Here is a 9261-nt window from a genome sequence, read left to right on the forward strand (position 1 = left end):
CCATACTGCTGCTCAGTCAAAATATTATATTTATTGATAAAACTATCCAACCTTTTAACAAAAAGATTTTCCAATATTTTAGAAAACTGTGGAAGGAGTGATACAGGTCTATAATTTGATAAATCATTTTTATTACCTGCTTTAAACAAAGGTATAACCTTTGCTACCTTCATCTGGTCAGGGAATATTCCCGTCCTAAATGAGACATTACATATGTGTGTCAATGGTTTGATAATTTCTTCTATAGTTTCTTTCACTAAGGACATATCTATGTTAGTATAATCTTGTGATCTCTTGCTTTTACAGTTTAAAACCGTTCCCCTCACTTCAGATTCACTAACTTCACTTAGATACAAACTTTGCAGATTATTTTCAATTAATTCATCCAATCTATTTTTCTCTTTTGGTTCAACAATATCCCTTGCGAGATTCGGTCCCACATTAACAAAAAAATCATTAAATTCTTTGGCCACATCTTGTTTCTTGTCTTTGCACATATTATCTTTTATTATAAATTTAGGATATGCAGCTTCTTTAGATTTATTTCTTATTAAACCATTTATGACTTTCCACATTCCTTTCATATTTTCTCTATTTTCCTCTAAACAACTGCTGTAATATGTCTCCTTCCTTATCCTAAGTATTTTCGTTAGTTTGTTTTTATATACCTTATATTTCATCTCAGCTTTTTCCGTTCTTTGTCTTAAGAAGACCCTATATAGTGTATTTTTCTTTTTACATGCATTAAGTAACCCTTTTGTCATCCATGGTTTTTGTTCCCTCTTTTTGTCAATGTACATTTTTAAAGGACAATTTATTTCATATAACTTTAAATAAATATTCAAAAAAGAGCTATACGCTTCATTTACATCATTAACATAAACTGTTTCCCAATTATATCTTAATAGATCTTCCTTAAAGGCTTTCAAGGTTACAGGAGTCCTTAGCCTCCATTCTCTTTTCCTCCTTACAGGTGCTTCTCCATTTAATTTACAATTATAATAAACAAAAATTGGCAAATGGTCACTTATGTCTTCCATCAACAATCCCCCTACAACATCATTATCAACAACATTTGAATAAATATTGTCAATTAGTGAAGCACTATGTGCTGTAATTCTACTCGGTTTTGTGATTGTTGGAAATAAACCTAGGCTGTCCATTGTATAAATAAAGTCTGTGGTACCTTTGTGGCCTTGTAAATTCAAAAGATCAACATTAAAATCTCCACAAACAAAAATATTTTTTCTACCTACCACCTTCTCAAACATACAAACTAATTGATCCTTTGTTTTGTCAATACATGTCCCAGGCGCTCTATACACACAACTAACTATTAGATTTCTACTTGTTTTCATCTCTATTTCTACAGTAACTATTTCAAAATTCCCAACACATTCTTTTGACATAGAGACAACCTGCTTGCATTGCAGGGCAGTATTAACATATAAGGCCACTCCACCTCCCTTCTTTAGAGTCCGATTTACAAAGAATATTTCATAGCCTGTTATTCCAAAATCTTCAACAGTATCATTTCGTAACCATGTCTCAGAAATCGCAATAACATAAAATGTCCTCTTCAGCCGCTTCAAATAATCCATAATATTGCAGAAATTTCTATTTAAACTTCTGCTATTGAGATGGATAATATAAACTCCATCCCTCTCTACAATGTCATTGAATTGTTTCTCAGTGAAATATTTACAATTGGACCCATCTGTTGTGGAGTCATAATAGAAATTCCTCTCGGGGTCTATTTCACTCCCCACATCGAACGCTCTTTCATCCATATCTTCTAATCTTCCACTGTGCGTGTAATCCAGATAGGGTGTAACTAAACTTGACATTGACATTTCTTTGTCCATTTTATCACTCTTCGGCTGGTCCAAGTCTTTGTCATGGCCATCAATAAAGGGAAATACGTAATCTTTAAGCATACAATCAGTCATTGTCATTTAAAATATTCAACACTTGTAGGCCAAGTCCTCTATCTATGATCCATACGCACAAACAATCCATCCATCCAGTTTCACAGCATTCCAAGGCCATCAAAATAGACACAGTCAGTAGGCTCAATAGCCCTAAGCCCCAAATTAACCATCCTCTTCCAAAAACATCACACAATCTGGGCCATCTAGGACTACTGCCATTTCCATCAGAGTGCAATTCATTCATTTCAAGGTTCATGTTTTAAATCTTTCAAGTTTGCGTAGATCTCTTACCGTGATAATCTTGGCTTCCTCAGGCGTTCCGTTTAATTTGATTATCACCTTCCCATTTCTTGTCCATGTTGCTTGAATCTTCATTTGTTTCCGTAGGTTCCTCGCCACTCTGGCTATATCAGCATTCTTTTTGGTTAAATGTTCATTTATGTAAACATCGCTCCCCTTCAGTTTTTTCCCTTGCTTTAGAATGTCTCTCTTATGTTTAGTCGCGACAAACCGCAAGACAATGGCTGGCTTTGTTTGTTTGTTTTTCCTCGGAAGACTGTAGCAAGATGACACATTTTTGCTTTTAATATCAATGTCCTTTGTCTTGAAAAATTGCATCACTTGATATTCGAGCGATTGTTGTTCTTCGCTCGAAATATCTTCACCGTCCTTTCCAGCAGCCACACTTGAGTAAGATCTATTTTGGATATCAAGCCCACTAATAATCAAGTCATTCCCTCTTGCATTTTGTTCCAACTCATCAATCCTTCTTTCCAACTGGTCGACCACCATATCCTTTTCTTTTACCCAACTTTTCAATTGTTTGACTTCCGACATTAGCTCCCCCAGCATTTCTTGTTTTTTAGCAACTCGAGCAAGATCCTCAGACAACATGCTCAGAGATTTTCGAATTTCCTCCATATCCTCATCAATTTTCTTTTGTCTTGACATGTTTAAATTTCAAGCATTTCAAGCATTTACTTTGCATTTACTTCTCACACATTAGCAGCACAACACACCTCTTGAGATTAATCACTCGTGCATAGCGCTCAAGTTGCGTGCGAGTCTGTGTGACTCGCACGCAATCCTATCTCACCGGTAGATCCTTCAGGATGACCTGGGGAGGGGAGGTATCCAAACCACATCAACTGGTCACTGGAGTTCCTCAGGGATCGGTTCTTGGACCCCTCCTCTTCTCCACATACACTACATCGCTGGGTCCCATCATACATGCACATGGCTTCTCCTATCACTGCTACGCCGATGACACACAGCTCTATCTCTCTTTTCAACCAGATGACCCAACGGTAGCTGCACGGATCTCAGGTTGCCTGGCGGACATCTCGGCATGGATGAAAGAACATCACCTACAGCTCAACCTGGCAAAGACGGAACTTCTGGTCTTCCCTGCCACTCCGACTCTACGGCATGACTTCACGATTCAGTTCGGCTCATCAATGATTACCCCATCAACTTCGGTCAGAAATCTTGGTGTAATCTTTGATGACCAGCTGACCTTCAAAGAGCACATTGCAAAGACTGCTCGTTCCTGCAGGTTTGCACTACACAACATCAGAAAGATCAGGCCCTTTCTGACAGAGCATGCTGCGCAACTTCTTGTCCAGGCCCTTGTTGTTTCTAGACTGGACTACTGCAATGCTCTTCTGGCTGGTCTGCCATCAAACGCAATCAAACCTTTACAAATGATTCAGAATGCAGCGGCACGACTGATCTTCAACGAGCCCAAAAGAGCGCATGTTACACCTCTCTTCATCTCCTTGCACTGGCTACCAGTGGCAGCTCGCATCCAGTTCAAGTCACTGATGCTTGCGTACAGATCTACCACAGGCTCTGCACCCTCCTACTTCCACTCACTATTACGAACCTACATCCCCTCCAGAAGTTTGAGATCTGCTAGTGAGCGACGCCTTGTGGTACCATCACAGAGAGGCTCAAAATCACTCTCCAGAACATTCTCGTTCACCATTCCTGGCTGGTGGAATAATCTTCCCACCCCTATCCGGAACGCCGGATCCCTGGCAACCTTCAAGCAACAACTGAAAACTCATCTCTTTCGGCAGTACTTGACTTCATCCTAAAAAAAAAAAAAAAAAAAAAAAAAAAAACTTTCCCTCTATCTTTCTCTCCACCTACTAGCTTGTACTTATTTGAACAATGACTGAGACTTGGTGTTACGAGCACTTCCTCTGTCTGACTGCCTCTTCAAGATGAATCGCTTTTTGTATTCCCCAATTGTAAGTCGCTTTGGATAAAAGCGTCTGCCAAATGACTAAATGTAAATGTAAATGTAAATCTTGATAAATGTGAATTATTAGCTATTAACACTTATTCTTCTCCTTATCTTTACAGTATCCCAGTTAAATTACAGGTGACCTATCTTGGTGTGTCTATATGTAAGGATGATAAAGCCAGATACAGATTAAACTTTGACCCAGTTTTTGGAAAAGCTAAAAGGAAATTTTATAATAAGAGAGATTTATCGTTACGAGGCTTAACCCTCATCACTAAAGCTTAGAGCTGAGGGTATTTTTCCCAAATTTGGTCATTATTCTAGTTTCTCAGTTATTAAACTGGTTACTTACATTCTTATTCAGAATTCCTAAGTAAATATAATATTCCTGTCACTCCCCGAGAGTTCGCCATTGTAATGGACGCCATTCCCTGTGGGGCCATTACTCTTCTCGAGGGCTCTGCTAGAGCCCAGTTTTCTTTGTCAAAGATTCATCATTTTGATATAGTGATTGGGAAGATTTGCTTTTTATCTTCCTCTTCTAGTGGGAACAAAAAAACTAGACAACTGTTTCAGGCAGAGATAACTTCTCTCCCATGTATTGTCTCCCACTGGAATGGCCTATACGATAACATTCCGTGGTAGTTCACGGACGTACTTCATCTTTTTACCCTGCTAAGCTTTATATGGATAAAAAAAAGGTTTCCACATATTGATTCTTTATGCTCCTTTTGTGAAGCTGAAGATGAATCTATGTACCATCTTTTTTGGGAATGTACATATAATAATTTATTTTGGAAGGATTTTTGAATTTTTGTACATGCTCTTCATAGAGTTTCTTTTTGTTATATAAAGATGTCTTATTTGGTTGTCATAACATTACTAAAGAAGACAAGGACAAATATTATCTGATAAACATTTATTTTTCTTGCAAAATTATTTTTACACAAATGTAAATTTCAAGGTGCTAAGCCCTACTTCCCTGTTTTCTGTAAGGACCTTAAATCTTACTTGGTCACTATTCTTACATCCAACAATTCCAAAGCCATTAAAACGGTCTCATTGTGTCATTTTCATAATATTTTCTTGATTTTGTAACTAAAAACTGTATTCCCAATTGCACTCACCTCTGGCATTGGTTATTTCATTTTTGTACGTTCTTTATGGCAATTAATAATAATAATAAAAAAAGAAACTTTCAGAAACTTTACCCCCCTTTAATGGCACCATGGGAAAATTGGATATCATTCAAAATTCTAAATAAATTTGGACTCTGTATGCTACTCCAATGCTCTGTCCAAATACCCACACTTGCATTCTTGGCCACTTGACAGCGCGTGCACACGACAGTAAATACCTGCACAAGATTGTCCCAGGTCTTAAAAACCAAAGCACAGTGCCCTTAACACACTGAATCCACTCTGCTCCGGAGCAGTATTTGTGAATCCCATCATGCATCTTTTTTTTCTTTTTTTATATATAATTTACTTGCAGAGATCTCACAAGAGGTCAGAGAAACCTTTCCAATGTAAGTTAAATATTAATAATTAGATATTACAAATAATTTGGTAATAAAACTGTGTTGCATGTTTTCTTGGTACAAAGATCTGTATATTTATTTTGTACATTTGCAACTTATTTTTAATCGCATAATTAAAAGCACCACAAATCACACACACACAAATTAAAAGCACACACATCCGGTAATGAAAAGTTCGACACACTTGTGATCTTCATGCTCACTTGAACAATTGGGCCAAATACAGGAAATATGTCATATAAGTGGTCAAGTGCAAAGATGTGTGTGGGTAATTGGACAGGGCACAAATCTAAAGAGAACAGTCTTGTCATTTCTGGCCAAACTGTTCAGGAATTATACATAAAAACAGCCATTTTTCATATCTTTGGCACTGTGCAGGTAACCTCAGGTCATGGTCAGGTCAAACTCCAAGTTTGATCTAGACAAAGCGTTGAGGAGATATAGCCTCATGTCCACTTTGGTGAGCTCTTCATCAAATTCATGTGCATTATACAATGATTGGGTCTATTAAAACCTTTTGATAACTTTTTGCCAGGATAGTTTGAAGATGGTCTGTATAAATTTTGGTGAACATCGGACGAACGATCTAGGACAAGTTCAAAAAAGTAGGCTTAACATGATATCAAATATTTAACAAAAGTTTTGATTGACAGCAGTAGTTCTTGAGACAATGTAGGAAATGTAACGGATGACTTCATGATTTTGACATTTTTGATCGTTGCAGTGCCCCCTATAGGCTGACTAGAGTGAGTCTTTTGCTGTGTCCGAAAGCTCAAAAATGCTGCCTTCGAGAGAATATCTTCCAAGGTAGGATGGCATCAAGGCATGTCTGAATTCAGTGCTAGCTTCACTTCCAGTCTCCTGAGATATATTCATCTAATGCATTTTTTAAGGCAGCATAGATGTATTCTTCGCTGCCTTTGATATCCCACAATCTTGTGTGTTCTATTGTGACAGCTCAGCTGAGCTAAAAAATAAAAATGTCACCTTGTGGTCGGTGGTCAATATATGTGTAAATGTTTGTTTTTGACCAACTTTTTCCATTTTTAACAACAATTTAAACAACTCCGAAAATAAACTAAACAAGTTTCACACAAACAGAAATGGAATAAATAGTCCATGAACTTTTTTTGTGTGTGTGTGCTGAGTTTACAGACATATCAGTACTGATGACTGGAACAGGTTGACTTAAGACCATAGACTGTTTAAAAAAAAAAGAAAAAAAAAGGTGGATGATGCATCTCCACTTCCTTCCACTATAGAAAAGTTAAGCCAGAACATTCTCATTATGGCTGTTGTCATCTTGCGAAAACGGCATCATTTGGCGTCAGCCAGAGTCTGTACAGTAGTGATTAAAGCCTAAGTCTGCGCAGTTGTGATCCTGAGGTGGAGCCACATATCAAAGTCCAATCACACTGGAGGCAATCACAGCCGCTGATATAGAGCCGGTATCACTTGAGTGATATTGCGTTTATGCAACAGTTCAACGGAACATGTGTGTAATTAAACAGGAAACAACAGAGTGCCTTATAAAACACTCTGTTGTGCGGAACTACTTCCTTCCCCCACAGATTTAAAGCCCAAACTCCCGCAGACAGGGGCGTAGCCATCATTTCAAAAGTGGGGGGGACGGAATGTCTAGTGTTTTTTTTTTCAGTTAACCCTTGTCTAATTGATAGGTTTTATTTTTAATCATACCTTTTTTGCTTAATATGCTTTACGATTATATCATTATATATGATTATAAAAGGAAAAAAGGAAAGAAAGATAGAAAAAAGAAATAAATACAACAGCTTGTCACTGGGACAGTACCCTTAAAAGGACATCTTTGTACCTTATTTACCCCAAAAACTTTCATAGTTGTACATTAGATTCAAGATTTTTATTCGTCACATACACCATTATACAGCGTATAACCAGCAGTGAAATGTAAGTCAAACAGTACAAAAGTCATGACGGTACATATTGGTATTCTAAGGTACTAATGTGCACCTTTTTGAGTATAAGTTACAAAGATGTCCTCATAAGGGTACTATTGTTTACATATTTCTAATTGCATTTTGTGTGTGTTGTATGCACAGTACATGGCACACAGTAATGGATACTTGCACATTCACATGATTACTCTGTTAAAAGAAATATCTTATCATAGACAATGCTGTAAATAATCTTACCTCTGAAGCCTCACTGAAACTTTCTGCCTCATTCACTCTCATCTGTGAATTCACTTCTGCCTCTGTCTATAGCAAATAAAGTAGTGTTTGAAACATGTACATACAGGGAATAGTGACATACAGAAGAAAATAACTAATTAAGTACACTGCTGGACAATAACCAATCATTTGTATCCTAAATTATTTTTAACACTTTAGAATGGGGAACACATTCACTATTAACTATGACTTTTGCCTCAATAAACTCTTCATTTACTGCTTATTAATAGCTTGTAAGGTAGTCGTTGTAGTTGTTAAGTTTAGGATTATGGGATGCAGAATATGGTCATGAAGAATACAGAATTAATATGTGCTTAAGTACTAATAAACAACCAATATGCAAGCTAATAATTACCTACTGTAGTTAAAAATGATAGCTGAGAAGTTGTTCATCATATTAATGTTATTTTTTATTTTTCTATATTTGACTAATTATGTGTTTTCTATGATTGGTCCAAATATAATCCTACAAACGCTTGTGTATTAATAGATTTTATACAATGTAAAAACAGCCAGGTGTTAAAAACCACTCTATCAGTTCTTCTCACCTGTGAAGTTTGTTTTTCTTGTGTGTCGTCCTGATTCTGCTCTAACAAACCTAGGCTGACTGTTTCTTGTTCATTCTTGACAACACATAAAAACGTCAAATTAGTGCAATAATGACAGAGCACCCCTAAATGAAGATTGGTCCTGTATCAGATCAGTGCTTTGCATACTTGATTGAAATACATCATGTATAGTATTGGCAGAGTTAAACATGTCACAATGCTGCAAACACTGTAAAATCCCAGTTCAACATTATCTTTATTCTTATTTGAAGGGTTCTGATAACATACATATGTGTTAAAATAAAAGACGGTACAAAAGAGTTATGGAAAAATACACTGAAAATAAATAAGTGCATGTTTGTCCAGGCAGCTTTTTTTCCCTCCGTATAATGAACATCAAAACTTGCTAATTATTCAACAAGAGCAATAGGCAGAGTCACTCAACATTGTGCAACACTATTCGGATCCTACATGCCAACTTACGCTGCTTGACTTCTTCGTAAAAAAAAGGAGTGAAGCGTTTTTTGCCGCTTTGAACTCATCTCGACCTCTAATGAATGATGGACCGTGGGCACGAGCCTGGGCGTGTAGTGACGTGACAAACTGAGAGACTGATTGCCATGGAAACGTAAACGTCATGTATAAATTATCTTGTCTCTTTGAATTTTAAATCATTCTGCATTTATATACATTGCTCCATTAAAACCTCCACATGTCGAGAACACAACTGTCCGATGAAAAAGTGCGGGGGACGACTTTACTTTTTATAAAAAGTGGG

Source organism: Barbus barbus (assembly GCF_936440315.1).
Source record: "Barbus barbus genome assembly, chromosome: 26".
Taxonomy (NCBI): Eukaryota; Metazoa; Chordata; class Actinopteri; order Cypriniformes; family Cyprinidae; genus Barbus; species Barbus barbus.